This window comes from Dama dama, chromosome 19 (genome assembly GCF_033118175.1).
Source record: "Dama dama isolate Ldn47 chromosome 19, ASM3311817v1, whole genome shotgun sequence".
NCBI classification, from domain to species: domain Eukaryota; kingdom Metazoa; phylum Chordata; class Mammalia; order Artiodactyla; family Cervidae; genus Dama; species Dama dama.
Window position 1 is genome coordinate 59501665 of NC_083699.1, and position 23196 is coordinate 59524860.

Genomic DNA, 23196 nt, shown 5'->3' on the forward strand with positions numbered 1-23196 from the left:
CTTTCCACAAGGCCATGTCTTGTACATAGGAAACACAGCCTAGGATTTTTTCGAGGCACAGGCCCATCTCTCAGCTATGTCTCTGAACTTCAGACTCTCCGAAGTCTTCCTTCCAGCTCAGAAGGGATGCAGAAGCCTGAAGGATATCATGACTGTCTTCTCCCCACTCTCCCCAGCCTCTTACCAAGTGCAACATCCAGCAGCTGCAGAGGCGGGGGCCTCCCCGGCCAAGTGCTCCCACTCTCTGCCTCACAGGCTAGCACCTCCTGGTGTGGGCTATACTGTGGCTGGAGGGTCTACAGAGAGCTAAGAAAGCAGGAGAAAGGAGACTGGGGAGATAAGGGGACACAGCCACCCCGGGTACCCAGAAGAGCCTGCCCTGCATCCCCCTCAGCCCCACCCTCCCTTTGCCACCACGAAGTTATTCTACTCGACATGAAAGGAATATCTCTGACCTCACGGTCTTTAATAATTCTGTGAGCCATGAGGTTTGTGGGCAGCAACCACCTCGGAGCAAATGCAGATAGGAGGAACTCAGGAGTGAGATTGCTGTTGTTTGTCCAAGTCCCCTTGGGTGAGGTGACCCTGAGGACCTCCCCAACAAAGGCTGCCAAGGAGGTTCATGGATTATGGGAAATTCCCTTTACCTTCCCAGCTGTGAAAATAGGACAGAGACTCCCAGGAGAGGCTGGAATGCAATCAGAAGAAAAGTCTTGGGAGGAAGCAGCTGATCTTCTATCCTCAACTTAGGCCTTTCCGGTAGCCTCTCTCACAGCCCTCCCACCCACGGACATCACTCCCCTCACATCCTCCCCCATCCTGGATGTAATTTTCTTATCAGTCATCCCCTAGCCCTGTCTCCCACGGGAAAGACGTCCTCTATTCCTAAAAACTTACTTCCTACTTCGTATACCTGCATCCCTCAGCATCCAGGACAAAGAGGACTGTGATAGAAATACATGTGAATGTGTGGTTCAAGAAACATTTCAACAGTCAAGCATCCTCACTCCACCATCAAAACAATGCCAGACCAAGATGGTTTCACAGGGGCACTATAACAAACCTGTAAAGAGAGGATAATTCCAATGCTACTTAAAATATACAGACATAAAACATAAAGGAACACTTCCAAATTTGTTTTATGAAGTGAATTTCAAGTTATTATAAAAATGATTAAGATTGCTCACAATAAAAGAAAATCAGATCCTAATCTCTTACCAATAGTGTGGGGAAAATTCTACATAAAATATTGTCACACAGATGCCAATAGCAAATTAACGAAATACATAATCACCAGTTAGAGTTTATTGCAGGGTGAATAAATATGTATGTGAATCATACAAGGATGATTCAATACTAGGAAATCTTTCAATATTAATATTAAATACAAGCTCTACATAGGAAAAACATATGGTCATTTCCTGACATTAAAAAGAAAATTCAATCCCTATGACTGGCTGGAAAAACAAACCAGTCAGTAAAATAAAAATTAATTTTTTCTTAACAATTACACACACACACACCAGCCCCAGAGTCAACATCTCTTTTGAAGGGAAAATACTAGAGGTGTTCCCAGTAAAGTCAGAAATAAGACAAGAATACTCAATATTGCCACAGCTAGTCAACAAGTTATCAGAAGTATTAGCAAATGCAATTAAGAGAAGCAGTTAGAGGAGTAAGAGTTAGAAATAAGGATATAAAACTATTTCTAGTTATGTTATCATAGCAAGAGACTCAATGGGGAAAATATCACAAGCAATAGAATTCTGTAAAATTGGCAGGATATAGAATTAATATAAATTAAAAAGTAGTCTTCCTATATACAATCATTAACTAGTTAGAAAATATTTTGGAAGAGAAATCTCACAATAACAGCAAAAATAAAATACTTAGAAATAAATTTAGCAAGAAGTGTGCGAAAACCATACTAAAAATCTTTACTCCAATGTATCAGCTAGCCAAATACATTTTTAAATGGAACCATGTGTGTGTGCGTGCACTTAGTTGCTCAATTGTGTCTGACTCTTTACATGGACTGTAGCCTGCCAGGCTCCTCTGTCCATGGGGATTCTCCAGGCAAGAATACAGAAATGGGTTGCCATGCCCTTCTCCAGGGGATCTTCCCAACCCAAGGATCAAACCCAGGTCTCTCACATTGCAGGCAGATTCTTTACTGTTTGAGCCACCAGGGAAACCCATGATACTGGAGCAGGTAGCCAGTCCCTGGGGATCTTCCCCAGCCAGGAATTAACTGGGGTCTCCTGCATTGCAGGCTGATTCTTCTTTTTTTTTTTTCAATTTTAATTGGAGGAGGAGGGGGGTTCAGGAACACATGTATACCCATGGCTGCTTCATGTCAATGTATGGCAAAAACCACTACAATATTGCAGGCTGATTCTTTACTGGCTGAGCTCCCAGGGAATCTCCAAATGAAACCATACAAATACTGAAAGAAAATATGGGTACATTCCTTTAAAACCTAAAAGTTGGGAAAACTTTTTAAACTGTGATCAAAATCTGGAATCAACAAAAGCAACTGGTGAGGAATTTGACTACATAAAGATTATTTTTTAAAGAGTCTTTTGCATTTAAAAAAATCATAAAGGTCAAAAGACAACTGACAAACTAGGAAAGAATATTGGAACTTATTTCACAACCAAATGATTCATTTCCTTAACATAAAGCATTTCTAGAAATCAATATGAAAAAGACCAAAATTCATGAACGGAAAGTTCTTAGAAAAAAAAATACAATATCCCTTAAACATTTGAAAAGTTCACTCTACTCAATAAAGAGAGAGATACATTAAGACTATACTGTGATATCATTTCTAACCCACCAAATTGCCAAAAATCAAAATTTTAACAATATATTCTATTGGTAAGGCTGTGGGGAAACAAATAATGTCATATGTTATTGTTAGGAGTAAAAAAATCATACAACTCCTTTGCAGGAGAATTGGTCCCTAGCTATCAAGATCACAGCACTGTTTACCCTTTGGCCCAGGAATTCCACTTCTAGAAATGTATTCTGAAGACCTAATTGCCTAAATTGGAAATGACATGTGCACAATGTTATTCAACGAGGCATAATTCACTAGCAAAAACAAACAAACAAACAAAAACATGTAACAATCCAAACATCCATAAGTAGTTTCCTGGCTGAATAAACTGATACCCAAGTCCCTTATTAAATAAACTAGGGTACTGCCACATAATGGAGAACTGGGCAAACATAGAAAGAGTAAGTACAATCTCAATGTATGGATATGGAGTGATCTCGAGGAGACTTTGTTAAATGAGAAAGTGTGGAGCCAGTGTGTTAGTGTGTAGCTTTTGTGGAATGGGGCAAAAGGAGCAAGCAGATGAGTAAAAATTTGCCTATATCTTTAATAAGAAACACTAAGAATTGATCAAAATTAATTTTAAAACTTGGTTACCATTAGGTGGTCAGAGAAGGTATAGGAAGGGGGGGAATTGGAATGGAAAAGAAACTTCTTAGAATATAGCTTTGAACTTCTAAGACATATGAGTGCCTTACATATTCAAATGATTCATATTATATAAAAATTAAAAAGAAAAAAATCCCTAAAAATCAAAGGAAAAAAAGCAACAAATTAATCTAATCAAATTTGAAATGAATAACGCATCACACAGAGAAAATAATCAACCCTGTTTAAAACTTAGCACTTTGTAACTTTGTATCTACTCACTGGAATATATTCTAGGATAAAAACATAGTATTATAGTCCTTCCATTGTATTATAATTTTGAAATAATGATGCAACAACAAAGTTGTTACAGTAATATTGTTAGAAGCCAAGTATTCAGCCTAAGAGAAAACAGAAGTATAAATTCAAACAATTAAGTAAAACCTAGAAGGTTAAATTTGAAAATTTGATCAATATAAAGCCACAAATTATATATATAATGTTTATAAATATAAATAATATAAATAATTTATAAATTAAATAAATATTATATTATAATTATAATATTTATTATATTATATAAAATTATATATTATATATATTATATATAATATATTATATAAAATTTATACTATATAAATATATTATATATATTTATATATAAATATATTATAATTATATTATAAATAATATAAATATAAATAATATTTATATATAATATATAGTTATATATTATATATATACAGGGGCGCCTGGTAGGCTATAGTCCATAGGGTCACAAAGACACAACTGAGGCAGCTTAGCACAGCACACACACATATAAACATAAAATCTAGCGTGACCCATTGAAAGAGCCCCAAAACAACAATATTCCAGGAGTAATGAGTATCCCTAGAGGCAGAATGCTTTCTAAAACCATTCTGCATTTGAGGGACCAGGGCTTCTGAGAGAAACTTCTGACTCCAAGTTTGTATCAAGGAGTATACAAGACAAGCCCAGGACATTTCACTCTTTCAAAGATTAATGGAGTCATGTCAAGAAGACCAGACCAATTTGCAGGGGCTGCAAATGGCCAAAGCTGGGCCCATTAGTGTGTGACAAAGAAAAATGGCTACAAGAATATTTTAAAGGCCATAGATCCATAAATGATACTCCAAAAACAGAAAATTCTAAACAAAGCAAGCCTCATTTGTCACTATTGGAGATAGTTACCACACCAACTCCTTGTTCTAAAAATTGGCAATTCAAGTTGACAGGATTTATCCTGTCTCTCTGTTTGGAATTGTATTTAAGGATAACTAAATAGCCCAGTTGGCTTCCTAGGTGGTTCAGCAGTAAAGAAACCACCTGCAATGCAGGACTTGCAGGAGATGCAGGTTCGACCCCTGGGTTGGAAAGGTCCCCTAAAGAAAGAAATGGCTACCTACTCCAGTATTTTTGCCTGGAAATCCCCATGGACAAAGAAGCCTGGCGGGCTACAGCCCGTGGGTGTCCCAAAGAGTCAGACACAATTGAGCAACTAAACAATAACAACAAAAAATAGCCCAGTTGATGAGGGAAAGCCCTTGTATACAGAATAATTCTAGCTAATAAATAGAGAATAAATTTCGTCAACCCTAATGGAATAGTTGATTCAGTTATGGATCTCTGATGGAAATGAAAACCATTAGGTGAAATGTGATGGCAAAGCAGATGTTCCAAGGTGCTAAGGTAGACTCACAGATTGCTTTCTGGTCACAAGGGAGAAAGTGCAATAGCTCAAGGGAGGGTTTAAGCTATCCCCACTTTTTTCCCAGTGACTAATCTAAACACCACTCAAACTTGAACAGCCAGACATATTGGGCAATCTAATAGAACCCAAAATTAAGTGTACCTGCCATCCACGAAATATTCATTCCCAAAATGTTTGTTGTTGTTGTTCAGTCACTCAGTCATGTCCGACTCTTTGTGACCCCATGGACTGCAGCATGACAGGCTTGCCTGTCCTTCACTATCTCTCAGAGTTTGCTCAAATTCATGTCCATTAAATCAATGACACCATCCAACCATCTCATCCTCTGTTGTCCCCTTCTCCTCCTGCCCCCAATCTTTTCCAGCATCAGGGTCTTTTCCAATGAGTCAGCTCTTCACATCATATGGCCAAAGTATTGGAGCTTCAGCTTCAGCATCAGTCCTTCCAATGAATATTCACAGTTGATTTCCTTGAGAATGGACTGGTTTGATCTCCTTGCAGTCCAAGGGACTTCCAACAGTCTTCTCCAGTACCACAGTTCAAAAGCATCAATGCTTCAACTCTCAGCCTTCTTTATGGTCCAACTCTCACATCTGTATATGACTATTGGGAAAAACAAATGTTTAACCTGAGTCTGAGCAGACTTTAAGGCATAACTTCTAGTTTATAGAAAACATAGTACAATGTATAGGTGAACAGGTTAAATTCCCCCCAACTACAGAGCAGAGAAAAAAGTAAAATGCAAATGTGGGGCAATTTCTTCATCAAGACAAAGGCAAGGGGAAAGAAGGAGGGAGGAGGACTATTTTAGAGTAAAACAAATTTAGGAGACATAACAGCCAAATGCAATTCATGGTCCTCAATTGACCCTTCATTTGAACAAAGACGTTTGGGGGACAACTGTCAGAATTCAAGTACGGATTGGGCATTAATTATATTAATAAACTACTGTTAGTTTTGTTAAGTGTGCATTATGACCTGAATTGTGTCCCCCGCGCCCCACAACAAATTCTTATGTTGAAATCCTAATCCTCAGCACCTCAGAGTTTAACTATATTTGGTGTGCTGGGCTTAGTCGCTCAGTCGTGTCCAATTCTTTGTGACCCCATGGACTCTAGCCTGCCAGGTTACTCTGTCCATGGAATTCTCCAGGCCAGAATACTGGAGTGGGTAGCCTTTCCCTTCTCCAGGGAATCTTCCCAACCCAGGGATCAAACCCAGGTCTCCTGCATTGCAGGCAGATTCTTCACGTGTCTGAGCCACCAGGGAAGCCCATTAATACTGGAGTGGATAGCCTATTCCTTCTCCAGAGGATCTTACTGACCCAGGAAGCAAACCCAGGTTTCCTGCATTGCAGGCAGATTCTTTACCAGCTGAGCTACCAGGGAAGAAGAGGTCTTTAAAGAGCTGATTTAGTTAAAATGAAGTCTGTAGTGTGTGTGGGTGCTCAGTCATGTCCAGCTCTTTTCAACCCCCTGGACTGTAGCCCACCAGACTACTCTGTCCATGGGATTGTCCAGGCAAGAAAACTTGAGTGGGTTGCCATTTCCTCCTCCAAGGGATCATCCCAAACCAGGTATGGAACCCGAGTCTCCTGCATTGGCCAGCAGATTCTTTACCACTACACCATCTGGGAAACCCAGAAGTCTTTAGGGTGGGCCCTTATCCAATATGACTGTTGCTCTTAAATAAGAGGAAATTTAGAAAAAGAGATACAGACAGAGGTACAACCATGTGAGGCCACAGTGAGAAGGTGGCCATCTGTAAGCCAAGGAGAGAAGCCTCAGCAGAAACCAAACCTACGGACACCTTAATTTTGGGCTTCCAGCCTCCAGAGGTGTGAGAAAATTAACTTCTGTTGTTTTAGCCACCCAGTCTGTAGTCGCAGAGAGTTGGACATGACTGGAGCGACTAACACTTTCACTTTCATTTTCTGTGGTATTTTGTTATGGCAGTCCTGATAAATTAATACAATGTAACAATGATATTGTGGTTATGTAGAAAGTTTTTCAGAGATCTGTGCAGTTTTTAAGTGTGAAATGTATTAATGTCTGTAATTTTTAAATCTTCATATAATGAAGGATGGGTGGCAAAATGTGGATTGTTGAATTTAGGTGATGGGAATATAGATATTAATCATTATGTTTCTACATCTCTGTGAATACAAAATTTATAGTAACAATTCAAAATTAAATGCAAGGAAATGTTCAAGTGCGGCTGGCTGGGAGAATCAAAGCACCAGACAGGATGTGCAGGCAGTTTGGGGGAACATGAAGATGAAGGGGTCCCCTTCCAAGGAGACCCCTGCCTGTTGTGGGAATCAACTCAGGGCCTCTATCTTTCAAGCCATCTGCACATGAGACTGGGTGATTAGAATGCAAAGGCACACTGCATCGGAGAAATTGTCAATAGTGAGGCTGTGAGAAGAGAACCATTAAAAGTGAATTTGTTTCAGCTGTAAAACACTACTAATTTCAGTCACTTACATGAACTACTAAACATTTAAGTATAAATACTGTTCAGCATAATAATAATTATGCGTACAACTGGAAAATACAGTTGAAAATATATAATTAATTTTAAATGTCATAATAATTAAAGGAGCTTTTCAGTATTTAGCCAAATTCCTCATATTGGATAGGCAGATCCTCGTCTGAGCTGAGGCTGGTTGATTCTCTGTCATAACAAATCTAACAGCCCCAACACATTTCTTCATGTCAATCAATCAACAAATATTGAGCACTTACTTTGCAAAACTGCTGTGCTAGGCATTATGACTGAAGAAGATAAAGTTTATTCAAGAAATTTATGATCTAGTCAGGAAGCTTTATACCCAAACAAAAATAATTTAATATATAAGATAGGTAATGGGTGTAAAGGACTTGTACACGTGAACAAAGGTGGGTTTATAGGATAATCATTTGTGTCAGGTAAAATGTGAAAGAGGTGGTTGTGTGGATGTAGCAAGAATGCCTCATCTCAGAGCAAGGAGATAAATAAAATAAAAGTAAATGCAGAAGCAGTAACAACCATTGGCAAGCAGCCAATGCCTGGACAGAGTTGCAATGACAGTGTTAATCCACACACCCAGATTCTTGTGCTCCTAGGTAGCACTTCTGAAATAAGAAGGGGCAGCCCACATGTTTAGACGAATGTTTGCAACTATATATTATGAAAAACAAAACATTATAAATGTGGATGGTGTCATGGCTCAAAGGAAGGTATGGTAGAAGTCTCAGTAAAGTGAAAGAAAGTGAAAGTGAAGTCACTCAGTCGAGTTCAACTCTTTGCGACCCCATGGACTGTAGCCTATCAGGCTCCTCAGTCCATGGAATTTTCCAGGCAAGAGTACTGGAGTGGGTTGCCATTTCCTTCTCCAGGGGATCTTCCCAACCCAGGGATTGAACCCTGGTCTCCCACGTTGCAGGCAGACGCTTTACCATCTGAGCCACTGTAAAAGAGGGACCTATTAATTCAGAAGTCCCTGCTTGGTCTCACAGAGTCAATACATGGGGCCTGCTCCCGATGTCCAGCAGGTCAAGTGTAAACACAATGCCAGATGCTCCCATAACATGGTGAGGGAGGGTGTGCCCCTATGGGGCCAGAGGGCAGGAGCTCAAGTTAGATTTCTGCAGTTTTGTGATAGTAAATGATCAACAACAGATATCCAAGGAAAAAGTTCCCCATCTGTAGCCTTAGTCAATGTCAGTGGTATAATTACCCCACCTTGGTGATTTCAGCTACCAAGAAGGTATCACACAATGTAAGGTTAGGAAAGAGCCCAATCGTCTCATCTAAGCCCGTACAAGCCAGCTCCAGCCCTGGATTTTTGATCGCAGAGCTTCTTGACTAAGGTTTATTTTTCAGTTAATTCCCTTTCTTCTAGGGAACTGGTTTCCTAATTAAGCATTTTCTAATTAATGTGCTCCCTTTTCATATCTCAAAGACCCAGCCATGGCTGAAGTAGATCTTTAGTTCTTCTGGCTTTGGTGGGGGCTTCCAGTCTAATACAAGAGCTGGATGGTCACCTGGGGTTTGTCCACTTGAGAATGGGGGTAGGGGGAGACAGAAGCAGGAACAGCCCTGCTTTGGCAATCCTAGCCCCAGTGCCCTGTGTCACAGATAGGGGTGCATGCAGATTCACGAAGCCTCTATAAATGGGAATTGGGTATTAGATCTCTCCAGAACCTATGCCTCTGGCACTTCCCTGGTGGTCCAGTAGTTAAGATTCCATGCTCCCAATGCAGGGAGCCTGGGTTCCATCCCTGGTCAGGGAACTAGATCCCTCATGCCACAACTAAAGTCCACATGCCACAATGAAGTCCTTGTGCAGTTAAATAAGGAAAAAAAAAACCCACATTCTTTAACTCCAATAGTGTCTGCTCTTTGCTCCTCTCCCCACATGCAAACCCCAAAACCGACAGTAGTGAGTAGGAGGGTAGAGCCAAATGAAAGAGGAAAAAAAGTTTATTAATGTAAATATATACAATGTAAATAGAGCATTTACTAGGCACCAGGCATTGTCTCAACTGCTTTATAAGGTAGCTACTATTAGTATTCCCATTTTGCAGATGAGGAAATAGGTTTTGGAGAAGTTAAGACAATTTGCCCAAGGTCACCTAGCAAATAAGAAGTAATATTTGGGGCTTCCTTGGTGGCTCAGTGTTAAAGAATCTGCCTGCCAATGCAGAGGACACAGGTTTGATCCCTGGTCCAGTGTTCTTGCCTGGAGAATCCCAGGGACGGGGGAGCCTGGTGGGCTGCCGTCTATGGGGTTGCAAAGAGTTGGACATGACTGAAGCAACTTAGCAGCAGCAGCAGCAGCAGCCAGGAAGATCCTGCATGTTCCGGAGAGACTAAGCCCATGCACCACAACTATTGGACTGTGCTCTAAAGCCTGGGAGCCACAACTATGAAGCCTCATGCCCTACAACCTGTGCTCAGCAACAAGAGAAGCCACCAAAATGAGAAGCCTGCACAACACAACTAGCAAGTAGCCCCCCATCACCGCAATGAGAGAAAGCCCATGCAGCAATGAAGACCCATCACAGCCAAATAAACAAGAAAAAAAATTTTTTTAAGAGAAGAAGTAGTAATATTTGGATTTGAACCCAACCAGGCTAAGCACAAAGCCCACGCTTCTGGTGACACATGATCGATCATCTATCTCTGCTCTCTGAGATCTCTTGGCCAGCTGATGATGATGAGGGCTCTGCCCTGGGTAGAAAACCCAGAGGGGTATGCCCCTGTCCTCAAGATGCTTTCCAAAAACTTATGGACTCCTTAAGAAAGCAAGACTAATGTCAGTGAAGTAATTAGAAAATCTTAGCAGACAGCATGTAATTAGCTGTAATGTAACATCCCCCATGGCTAAGAAAAGTGCTTCCTGGTAGAGGCCATGAGACCTCACCCCTGCCTCCAGAGCTATAATCACTCTTAAAAAACCAGAATGTGGGTCAGATGGGGCCTTCAGCCTGTAACCTGGTGCTGTAATTCTCTCTCCCAAGGAATCCCACCTGACCAAATGATATCCTATAAAATAGCTGTTATATAAAGCTGTACTGTATGCACAGTTTTTTCCACTTTTCCAGACTAATGAGAAAATATTTTTAAACCTCTGTTTAAAAGTTTCTGGGTTTTTTTGGTGGCTCTGCCACCAAAGCCTCAAACCTGGACTCCAGGCTTTTACTCCATCCTCTCCCTCTCTCTGATGGTGTCAATTCGTCAAGGTTGCCCATGGCGATCCATCCTAAATTGACAATGTGGATAGAAAAGGAGCTATCCCTAGTAGAAGAGGCACTTCAGAAGTCCAAGGAACTTACCTAGTGGTCCAGTGGCTAAGATTCCACACTCCCAGTGCAGGGGGCCCTGGTCAGGGAACTAGATCCCACGAGAGTTTGCATGTTGCATCAAAGATCAAAGATCTTCATGCTGCAACTAAAACTTGGCAAAGATAATTTTCTTTTAGAAAAGCCCAAGCTTGTTCCCATTCCTATGGCTATAGAACAAACTACCCACAAATGTAGTGAATTAAAACAGTGCCATGTTCTTATCTCTCACAATTTCTGTGACAATTTCTTAGTTAGGGGAATATATTAGTTTGTAAGGGCTGCCATAATAATGGACCACAGACTGGGTGCTTTAAACAACAGAGGTTAATTTTCTCACAGTCCTGGATGCTAGAAGTCCAAGACCAAGTGTCAATTTCTTCTGAGGCTTATTATAGTAACAGACTAGGTCCTAGATGAAATCACTCATGCTAAGCCCCATGGTTACAAAACAAAACTTAACTAAGTTACTATTAGCTCAGCTCTCCCAAAAAAGGAAGATCATGGTCAGCCCATGAGGGCTGGCCTGCTCAGCACAAATTACCTAAATTTACTCCAAGAATCCCCTTTGCTCTGTGTAAGGAAAGCTACTCTGCTTTAACAAGTCAACAAATGCCCTGTGTTCCTTCCTTGTTTCTGCTCACTTTGGTCTTTAAAAACTCCCTCTTTGTACAACTCTGGAGCTCGTTTCTATCTGCTAGATTGAATGCTGCCTGATGAAGCCTCCTAGGTCAGTTAATTGTGGAGAATTTTCTTTTAACAGACCTCTCTCCTGGGCTTGTAGATAGCCACCTTGTCCATACATCTTCACATGTCTTTCTTTCTGTGTGTGTCCTAAACTCTTCTTCCTACAAGGACACCAGTCATACTGGATTAGAGCCTACTCATATAACCTCATTTTACCTTAATCACTTTTTTTAAGAACTTATGTTCAAATACAGTCACATTCAGAGGTACTGGGTGGGAGTAGGATTTCAACATATAAACTTTGAGGGGAATACAATTCAGGCCTTATAGTGAGTTTTTTGCTAATATCACACAGTGCATTCACTGATATCACACAGTGGGACTTAGTTGTCAGCTGGGATGGCCTGGAGGGTTCAAAGTGGCTTCAGTCAGCTGTCCGAGGTCTAGGTGGGGATGTGGAAGGCTGAGTTCAGTTGTGCCCATTGACTAGAGAGTCCTGGCCACCTTGGAGTAGTCAGATTTCTTTTTTTTTTTTTTTCCATTTATTTTTATTAGTTGGGGCTAATTACTTTAAGATTTCTTTTTACATATTTATTTCTTTATGTATTTGGCTGTGCCAGGTCTTAGTTGCAGCAGACAGGATCATCCATCTTTGTTGTAGCATGCAGGATCTTTTTTTGCATAGTTGCAGCACTCAAACACTTAATTGTGGCATGTAGAATCTAGTTCCCTGACCAGAGATCAAACCCACATCCCCTGTACTGGGAAAACAGAGTCTTAAACACTGGACCACCAGGAAAGTCCCAGTCAGATATTTTACATGGAGGCTGGGTACCTGAGTCTGGAGAACCAGGCATGAGCTTTGTTGACCTAGCCTCAAAAGGCACATAGCCTCAGCCATGCTCTGTTGTTCAAAGCACAAACCCAACCAGAGGAGGGGACATGGACACTACCTCTCAATGAAAAAAGTCTCAAAGAATCTGGGACTGTTCTCAAAATTTCTCCAAGCTGTTTATGGTTCAACCACATCATCCACATTTTCTACCCCTCAGTCATCCAGACACAGATGAAAAGAGCTTGATAAACCCTATAGCTACTCTCAACTCTCTGGGTTCCTTTCTGCTTCTTGAGGCTTGGTGGAGATGGCACAATTCCTTAAGAATCAAATGGTCCCTTTCAGTCCATCTGACCTCATCAATCCTTCAGATCCTTTCCTAAGGGCCCAAACATGCCAACTTGGGCTGCTGTGCCTGGTCATAGGAAATCCAGACTTTTCTCTGTCTTCATTCCCACCCCATCTCTTCATTATCGTGTTTGGAAGGCATTTTGTGATATCATCTGTCTTCTTTTTGAACTTTTTTCCTGGGATCAGACCCCTTAATCCTCTACTTCAGAGCTACCATTTTATACCTTGCTTGCTACTTTCCCTGCTCCAATCTCAGATCCTTCTTTTATTATAAAACTTGGAACCTGGGTACATCTGACCCAGATGGGACAGGCCTGCCAGGAACCTATTTGCTGGGAAACTGACTGGAAAGCCCAGGAGACAAAAGAGAGCACAAGACACTGACAGTCTGACTTAGGAACAAAACCTCAACTCTCAGAATCACTATGATTGTCAGATCCCGAATGGCAGGTGTCACTGGGATCTATCCAAGCTCCTGGCCTTTAGACACAGTCTGGATCCTGAATTCTAGTGAGAGATAAGGCTTTAAAATAAAGAGGAAAGAGCTATTCCTGTCCCTAATTTATAACTGAGTTTATCACGAAGGAAGGGGTGGTGTTCTTCCACTTTTCCATGAAGGGGGATTCCCAGGAGATCCTGTGAGATGCCTGTTTTCATGGGCAAAGAGCCCATGTGACTCCCCTCCCCAGAGTGGGACCTTCAAGAAATCATTAGGGGAATATGTTCCAGGGAAAGAAGCCTACTTCAACAGGCACAAGGGAGTGCGATTTGAATTATAAGTTAGTCAGCCCCTACTCAGGCCCACAGAGGAGCTCCGGGGCCCAGGGGAAGGAGGAAGACGGGTGCCCTGCCCCTTCCCTTGCTTTGCTCTCCTCCCCACACCCGGGGGCCGCGGCGAGGCCACCTCTGCCTCAGCTGTGTGTACGTACATGTTACCAGCAAGCCGTTTCCATAGGACATGGCCAAGGAGGTGTAACTTCTTGCACAGACCCTGCCACTTTTACATCTTGTATCCTCATGCGCTAGGAATTAGCTGAACAAAGCGTCCTCATCCTTAAATTGTGAGTTATACCATTCATTAACCACAAAGAGCCATTTTAAGAACCAAAATGTTTAAATGAACTTAAAATGAAGAGAATCACTACCTAAATATAGGTATTCTGACTATCTTATGTCTTTGAATATTTTCTTTGTGACTTCAAGGAGCATGAAACAATGTTAACAGCATCTTCTGGACTACACTCCCATCTGTGTACATCTCTCTTCCTCCACATTGTAGACCTTTTGCATGTAGCGACAGTGACTTGTACATCCTCATATTCTCTAATACACCAACCACAGAGCTTAGCGAACTAGTGGGGCTTAATACATCATTAATAACCAACTTCATTTTAAAACTTCCCCACCCTATTCTCTCTTACAAGGAGATATCGCTTAGATTCATAACCAAACACCTTACCTCTTTTCAGGATTAAGTCATAGCATTAATGTTTAATTAATGAAATTTTAGGGGCTTCCCAGGTGGCACAGTGGTAAAGATCCACTTGACAATGCAGGAGACACAAGAGACAAGGGCTTGATCCCCAGGTCAGGAAGCTCCCCTAGAGTAGGAAATGGCAACCCACTGCAGTACTCTTGCCTGGAGAATTCCACAGACAGAGGAGCCTGGCGATCTACAGTCCATGAGTAGATGTCCACAGAGCCAGACATGACTGAGCTACTGAACACAAAGAAATTTTAGCATCACCTCTGTGTGACTGTGGAGCCTGAGGTTGTGATCTCCTTTCCCAGGAACTGCCTTTACTATCTGGGGTTGTGGGTGTGGCTCATACCTTCCCTGCTCCTGCACACAAAGGAGTTTCTGGCTGGCTTGGTAGCAGACCTCCTAAGTCTTTCATTTGATGTCTGCTGATCTATGGATCTGGATACTGCTGGCTGCCATCTGCCAAGGGGCCTGGTGATCCAAGTCAGTTCAAGACTGCCTGGGCCGTCAGAGAAAGGCACATGGTCTAGGCTGTTTCAGGCCATCATAGCTCCATCTGGAGGCAAAGTTCCCTTCTTCCCTCAACTCAACTAAAAGTAAAACTAGTGTCCTTTCCAGCTCTCACATAAGATGTCTGCTGTTGCAGCAGTGATTCATTCTTTCTCTCTCCCGCCAGATATTGAGGGGAATTTGGGGTCAAGTGAGGCTCTCCAATTTCGATTGTCTTTAAAATCCTTACCTCTGTTCACAGGTCTAAACTCAAGACAGGAGCGCCCTGCGAGTTTAATTTAATTTAATTTAATGTACTACATAGATACTTGCTTCCCAGGTCTAAAAAAGAAAAGAAATCAGGGCTCTTTCTTAGATGTGTAGCACCATGGAAAGAAAATGACTGAAAGGCCCTGGTTGAACCAAATAACTCTGTGCTCCACGGGAAAATTATGGTGAGTCACAACCAAATGCCCCAGACTTATTTGCATAGGACTGGGAGCCCCAGGGTGTCAGCAACATGCTAAATGGGTTTTAATCTACTTCTTCCCCCTAGACAGCTCCCTTCAGACCTAGACAGCTGATAATTTGGGGGGAATTCTCTACCTGGGGAATCCACAGGCACCTCAAACTTGCAATATTCATAGAGGAAGTTAACATTTCCACCTCCAAATAAGGCCCTTCACCAAACTCTCAGTCAACGATATGCCATGTGCACAGACACTCAGAAACTTACAAGTCATTCTTTGTGTGTGTGTGCATGTGTTTGGAGTTGCCCACATTATTCTTGACTGGAGGATAATTGCTTTATTATTGTAACAATATTGTGTTGGTTTTTGCCATGTATCAACATGAATCAGCCACAGGTAAATGTATGTCCCCTCCCTCTGAACCACCTTCCCTCCTCTCACCCCAACTTACCCCTCTAGGTTAACACAGAGGCTCAGATTTGAGCACCATTGAAACATATACATTATCATATGTAAAATTAGATATCCAGTGGAAATTTACTGTATGACATAGAAGTAATTCTTGACACCTAGGTTTCTCTTCTCACCATTACCTTTAACATCCAGTTCCCAAGTGATTGAATTTTCAGAATCTTTCTTTACCTCCACATTTCCAATGCCCCCTGCCCAAATGGAAGCCTCCCTCATCTTTCACTTGGAGTTAGCCCCTGGAGTGATCCACCTAAAACTCACCTACACCTGTTATTTCCTTAAGTCACATCTGTAGTGCCTCTAAATCTACACGATAAAGTCCAAAGTTTTTTGTTAAGATGCTTCATCCAGTGTTCAAGGTCCTCCAGGGATGTATGCCCTGCTTACATCTTCAGTTTTCTCTCTCTTCATTCACTCCTGTACTTTATAATTCTGTCACTACATATTGATCATTGTTTTTCCTAGTATATTGGCTGTTTGGCTGGAATGAGCCGGGTATATAAAAAAGACTTACTGCTCTATTAGGCTGCTCGTTTCCGGGTCTTTTGACTAAAGAGAGAATAATCTTGAACCTTTTTTGTCTTTGCTTGTTAGGAGTTCCAGGTGGAAGCTTTCTCCAGCACCCTGCAGTTTGAGATATATTGGAGGAAAGCCCAGGGAACTCATCATTGTGTCTTTCCTCAAGTCCTAAAATTGGAAACAGTATACATTCCCCTTCCATCTTTCAGAGTCTTCCTATGTCTATTGTATTATGTGTGGGATTTTTTTTAGTTGTAAGAGGGAAGACTGATGAAAAATGGAGCTATTTCATCTTGGGCAGAATGAGAGTCCTTTAATTAAGCCTTAATGAAAAAGTCGAAGAGGCTATTTAAGCAATACTTAGGGACCAGATCAGTTGAGTGTTTTAAAGAATGTATTCTCCTCTATTGTGGAGAATGTTGAAGAGGGTTCCCCAGGGAAGACTTGCTACAGGGTTCTGGGATGTACTCAGAATGTCAGAACAAAGAAGAGCTATTCTCTATCAACTTCTAGAGAAGGATTTCAGTCTGTGGGCACAATAAAAACCTATAAAACTGAGCAGCACTTTATGATGAGTCTGGAGTAAGAGACTGGGCTGGAATAATTGGGCTTTCTTCTATACGCTTAGTTCCCGACATTAGCAATCAGTCCTACATCTACCAAAAATCAAAAAAGTCCTAACACACCCCAGATGAGCTCCATTGCCCCCTTATGGAAGGGAAGCCAAAAAATTTTTTCAGAGGGACAGTTGAAATTCTCAAATAGTAAAAGCCATATCTGTCCAGCCACTAATTGAAGAGACTTTAATTGGCAACTTCAGGCAACAGTATAGAGTAGCCTTAGTTTGGACAAGAAAACAAGAAGAAACTAGGGCATGGCAACCCACTCCAGTATTCTTGCCAGGAGAATCCCATGGAAAGAGAAGCCTGATGGGCTTTGGTCCATGGGATCGCAAAGAGTTGGACATGACTGAAGCAACTAAGCACGTCAACAACATGAGCAAAGGCTAGCATAGCCAAGATGGGAAGGCACTGTTTAGGGATCCTCTACTAGACTTTAGCATGGATTATATTCAGGGTCCCTCCTTCCTCACCTTAGCCCACATCCTGTGGCTGGGAGTGGCTTGTTGGGAAAAATGTTAATGGAAGAAGTTAGTTAAGGAGTTCTTAGGGATAACATGATCATCCAACCAGATGCTTAGAGACTGCCAAGACTGGACCAGACTTTTTGGCAAAGGATGGGCATGGGAAACCCTGAGATATATTGAATTAAAATGTAAGATGGTAGTCCATCTGGAGTTACAAACATAATTCTGGTTTTATTAATTCACGAATTCTGCTTCTGACATTTTCTTTTTAATATTCCCTTTCTAGTCTGGGTGTGTGTGTGTGTATCAGTTGCTCAGTCATGTCTGACTCTTTGTGACCCCTTGAGCTATAACCCATCAGGCTCCTCTGTCCATGGGGTTCTCTAGGCAAGAATACTTGAGTAGGTTGCCATTCCATTCTCCAGAGGATCTTCCCCATCCAGGGATTGAACCCGAGTTACCCACATTGACCCATGTCTTACAGTCTCACTGAAAACCAACTGAGGTAGCCTAAATGTGGTGAAGGGAAAAATTCACAGATCAGAATAATCTGATCTAATCCACTCTTTTCTGTGAAGAAACCGATAAATCCGGGTCTCACCACATGGAGTTGTCAAACCCTCCTAGAACTAGAAGCAATGAAGCTTTCTTTGTTTCCAATTTCTGAATCTTTTTAGTGGGATCTGATAGAGTGAGACTTTGACATCTTATAACAACCTCTGAAGGATTTGCTGTTGGTGTGGTAATGGGAAATATGCCAGTAAACAAATATTTATTTCATTACTTACTTACTTGTTTATTTATATGAAAAACTGAGGAGTCAAGCACCCTGTCGGCAAATGACAGACAAGTAGAACAGACAAGAAGCACAAGGGAAACCTCCAGTCAGAAAGAATATCTTCTGAGGAAAACAGAAACTCATCATTCCCTACAGCAACCACCATGGGGAAGAACTTCCAAATCTACTGGGCGTCCAAAAGGCAGGTGTGGAGCTCCTGAAGCAGCCCCAGTTGCCCAGAGGCAACTCCCACGTGCAGAAAAAGGAAGACGAGCTGGTCTCACACTGTGGCAGGAGGAACGCTTTGCTTCTGCCTGGGAAGTGGACCAGCTCCCTTGAGATGAAGAAACAGAGAAGCTGGCTCCCCAAACAGATAACCAATGGATATGCTTTACTGACTTTGACATTTCAGGGTTTTTGTGATTGTTTGTTAGGCTTTATATTGTTTGAGGGCTTCCCTGCTGGCTTAGGTGGTAAAGAATCCACCTGCAATGCGGCAGACATGGGTTTGCTCCCTGGGTTGGGAAGATCTCCTAGAGAAGGGAACGGCTACCCACTCCAGCATTCTGGCCTGGAGAATTCCATGGACAGAGGAGCCTGGTGGGGGCTACAGTCCACAAGGTTGCAAAGAAGCAGACACGACTGAGTGACTGAACTGAGCAACTGAATAAAAGAAATTAACTTGAACATGATACATATTTGCTCATGGCCCCCATGCAAGGCAGTGCTTCTTACTCTAGGAGATATAAAGGTGAATTTACAGGAATCTTGCTCCTGTGAGCTGTGGGGAAAGTGAGGCTGTGCACACTATCAGCCTCATCGCCAGGCAGACAAGAAGAGTAATGATGTGAGATTAAGGACAAAGGACTAGGGAAACACAAAGAGAGTTTATTCCTAGCCTGGAGAATCAAGAACAACCCGCATTTTGGGGTAAAAGGACACTGTCATTGGGCCTGGGACATTTAGAGAGGGAATGAAAACATTCCAGGTCGGGGCAAGGCACTGACAAGGAGGTGAAGGCAGGCACTTGTGAGTCTAGAAATGATGAGCACTTCAAGAGGCCTGATTCACAGGAGGAAGGAGGTAACTGAGTTAATCACTTTCTAGAATCTGGCAGACCACCAGAAGTGCCTAAGGAGATTTACTTGTTTTTGTTTCCTTTTGCTTTAAATACTGTCCTAAGCTTGGGCTTCCTTTCTCCATAAACTGGGATCTGGGAAGGAAGCAATCAAAAGACCATCAGCACTTGAAGCTGTTTTATCTCACCTCTAAAAATACTACCAAGAGAAATAAGTCAGAAAGAGAAAAACAAATACCGTATATTACACATATATATGTAATCGGGAGGGCTTCCCCAGTGGCTCAACGGTAAAGTATCCAACTGCAATGCAGGAGCCACAGGAGATGCGGGTTCGATCCCTGGCTCGGGAGGATAGCCTGGAGGAGGGCATGGCAACCCACTCCAGTATTCTTGCCTGGAGGATCCCACAGACAAGGGAGCCTGGTGGGCTGCTGTCCACAGGTTCGAAAAGAGTCAGAAAAGACTGAAGCTACTTAGCACACATGCATGTGGAATCTAGGGAAAAAATGGTACAGATGGACTTATTTCTAAAGCAGAAATAGCAACAGAAACATAGAGAACAAACCTATGGATACCAACGAGGGAAAGGGTGGGTGGGATGTGTTGGGAGATCAGATTTGACATAAATACACTACCATATGTAAAATAGATAGCTAGTAGGGACCTGCTGTATAGCACAGGGCTATATATATATAGCACAGTTTGGTGCTCTGTGATGACCTAGAAGGGTGGGATTGGAGGTGAGGTGGTAGGAGGAAAGTTCAAGAGGGAGGGGATATATGTAGACACACAGCTGATTCACACTGGTGTACAGCAGAAACGAACATAACACTGTGAAACCATCACACTCCAGTTTTTAAAAATAAAAAAGTAACTAATGAGAACCCACTGTATAGCACAGGGTGTGTGCTTGCATGCTCAGTCACGTACAACTCTTCTTGACCCCATGGAATGCACCCCACCAGGCTCCTCTGTTCATGGAATTTTCCAGGCAAGAACACTGGAGTGAGTTGCCATTTCCTACTCCAGATGATCTTCTAGACCCAGGGATCAAACCCGAGTTTCTTGTGTCTCCTGCATTGGCAGGTGGATTCTTTACCTGCACCACCTGAGAAGGCCCATAGCACAGGGAACTCTACTCAGTGTTCTGTAGTGGCCTAAATGGAAAGGAAATCCAAAAAAGAGGGGATATATGTATATGTACAGCTGATTCACTTTGCTGTACAGCAGAAACTGATACAACATTGTAAAGCAACTCCAATACTCCAAGAAAAAATAATTTTTCATAGCAAACAAAATTTCAAGACATTTCCTTTTTATTAGACTTTTTTCTTTTTTTTCTTTCTTCTGAAGGCAGAAAATGTGTCAGAATCAAAACATACCACCCATGTTACTCTCTTCAAAAGTTACTATTTTGATTTTCATTTTCCTGCATAACAGTCAGGGGACCCTGTTGCTAAAAGCCCAGGGCCCATCTGCATTCTTGTTTCTCTTCCACAGTCTTCTTACTGAAGCTTTTCAAGGGCCAGCTTCACTGACCTGCTCTGCTGGAAGGAGTGGGACTTGGCTGCATTCAGGATACCTGTTGGATGTGACTGAGGGCAGGAGCAGTGGCCCCACAGGCCAAAGGAGAGTATCTCCACAGGTCTGAGTACCACCTAATCCTCTTCCATTTCCCAGACCTGCCCTTAACCCGTCTGCTCCCCTCCTCTCTCCCAGCACCCAGCAAAGAGAGAGGAGGGCTCAGTTCCACAGCTCAGCCCTGGATGTGCTCACGCTGTTAAGTTCCTATTCCTCCCCGCCTCTGTGCTTTAAAACGCCAAGTCTGGTAGACATGGCTTCCCTGATAGCTCAGTTGGTAAAGAATCTGCCTGCAATGCAGGAGACCCCAGTTCAATTTCTGGTTCAGGAAGATCCGCTGGAGAAAGGATAGGCTACGACTCCAGGATTCTTGGGCTTCCCTTGTGGCTCAGCTGGTAAAGAATCGGCCTGCAACGCGGGAGACCTGAGTTCAATCCCTGGGTTGGGAAGATCCCTTGGAGAAGGGAAAGGCTACCCATTCCAATATTCTGGCCTGAAGAATGGGGTCTCTAAGAGCCAGACACTACTGAGCAACTTTCACTTTGGTAGACATATCTGACACAGTGAGAGAGGAGCTCTCTGACCGGGAATGTTTGGAGAGGATAAATTTGCAGAGACCCTAGGCCTATCAGTGCAGATAGACCCATGAAGCACCTAGTGCCAGGTGGGAAAGAAGTCCAAGGGCCATGCTCAGGAATGTCCCAGGTGGAAAAGACCTGCTCCAGGTCTTCTCAGTGCCAGAACTGGAATCTTTATTGCTATAACTGGACTCAGGGCCCAGAAGAAGTGATGATGGAAGTATTCTGTTTCTTCTAACTGGCAACTGAACAGATCTAGAAAATAAAAAGCATACTTTTCTAGAATACATGGAACACAGAGCTCACCAGTGGAACACTAACCATATTGAAACACACCTCCTGAAAGAACTGGAGACCATGGAAAAGTAGAGGCAATGGAGCCGCTGCCAGTCAAGAAGCTACATTCCTGTCTGATCCTGGAGCTTGTAGGCAGAAAGATCCTCTCCTCTCTTTGGGCTTCTGGAAAAAGATCCCCACAAGGTTTGTGGAAATCCAGCCTGAAGTACACTGTGGATATCCGATACAAGGTATTGCTTAAAACTGAATAGCCTAACCTTCAGAAAAGTTAAAAATAAAAGGGGTTATATATGAATATAAGTATTATATAAAGTTTATGAATACATACATGCTTTCATATATATACATAAATACAAATGTAGCAAAAGGATTAAAAAAAACTCAAGAAATGACAACAAATGATAAATATCAAATTCACCTCTAGCAAACAACTTAGTTACTTCCAGAGGTGGTGCTAGGTTAATTGAATCAATTTGTAGGATTTTCTTTATTAAGTTATGAGTGGTCATTATATTATTATCTCTATGCCTGAAATGAAACATTCTTTGAACACTTGAATATGGTTCTCATTTAAAAACAAAAGTCTTATTGAGAACTACGGTTCACATACATAAAATTTACCCAAAGTACACAATTCAATGGTTTTTAGTATATTCACAGAGTTTTCCAACTATTACAATATAATTTTAGAACATATTTCTCACCTTTCCCCCAGAAAACCCCATACCCCTTCGCAGTCGATCCTTATCCCTTCCTCCCACCCCTACTCTAGTTTCTGTTTCTATAAATTTACCTACTCTAGACAACTCAAATAGGTGGAATCATATAGTATGTGTTCTTCTGTGGGTTGATTCTTTCACACAGCATAATTGTTTTCAAAATTTATTGATACTGTAACATCTACCAGTACCTCACTGTGTGTGACTGAGTAATATTCCACCATACACTTAAATCACCTTTTTTGCTTATCCACTCATCAGTTGATTGACATTTGGATTGTTTCCACTTTTTTGCTGTTATATATCATGCTTCTATTAACATTGCTATACAGATTTTTGTGTAAACATATTTTTTTCATTTCTCTTAGGTATATACCTAGGAGTTAAATTTTGGGGTCCTGTGGTAGCTTTATTTTTGTGGAACTACAGGCTGCTTTCCAAAATGGCTGCACCATTTTACATTCCCACCAGTGACGTATAAGGTTTCCAATTTCTGCTTATTTCACCAAAACTCATTCCTGTGTTCTCAATTTTAGTCATCCTGGTAGGTGTGAAGTGGTTTTCTCATTGTGGGTTTGATTTTCACTTCCCTGATGCCTAAAGATGCTAGTGCATCTTCTCATGTACTATTTTCCATTTGCTTATCCTTTATGGAGAAAGAGCTGTTCTAATCCTTTGCTCACTTTAATTAAGCTTTTGTCTCTTGATTAATTTAGTTTAAGTATAAGAGTTATTTATATATTTTGGATACAAACCCCTCATCAAAAAAGCAATCAGCAA